Source organism: Tigriopus californicus, chromosome 12, assembly GCF_007210705.1.
Source record: "Tigriopus californicus strain San Diego chromosome 12, Tcal_SD_v2.1, whole genome shotgun sequence".
In the NCBI taxonomy this organism is placed as follows: domain Eukaryota; kingdom Metazoa; phylum Arthropoda; class Copepoda; order Harpacticoida; family Harpacticidae; genus Tigriopus; species Tigriopus californicus.
The window spans coordinates 12414115-12414770 of record NC_081451.1 but is presented as its reverse complement, the minus strand read 5'-3'; positions in this window follow the sequence as shown (position 1 = coordinate 12414770).

The window sequence follows — 656 nt, the reverse complement described above, 5'->3', positions numbered from 1 at the left end:
ATTATCACTTCCGTTAATTTTTAAGCCTACCTGTATGTAGCTTTGACACGCTGGGATGGGTATTTTCCATCAAATGTAACCCGGGAGCTCTCAGGTCGACTTTTTTGTCAATACGCTTCTCATGCGAATCAGCTATTTTGCTCAAAGGACCTCAGTTAGGGTTCTCAACTCGAGCAAAAAATAGGTACTGCCGAGCAATCAAAGATCAAGAACGAGCCTTGAAGCAACCCTTTGTTCGAGTCCTGGAAAGGCAGGGTCACGTTTTAACAATCGATTAGGCGTTTTTGATTTTCACTTATGTACCCTCCTTTACTAGAGATGGGGGCCCTAGCTAAGGTCCTTTAAGCTAAAAAGCATCCTTTCCGGATCGGTACACAGAAGGTGAAAGGGTAAGATATAGCCACTAACAGTAGTGATGGGGATCAAATTAATAATCACGGGAGGTTGCGACCAGGGCTGCCAACTTACATTTTTAATGGCCTATGACATTACTGATGGAATCTCCGAAACCCATTAGTCTGCCTCAAAAAGTAATCCAGATTTTTCTTCCGTCAAACCAGGGTTGCCTTTGTGCTCAAACCTAAGCGTTTACTTTGCGATGCAATAGGCGCATGCTTTCGCTATCCACGTTTTCTGGCAACCTTGAATTTGAAATT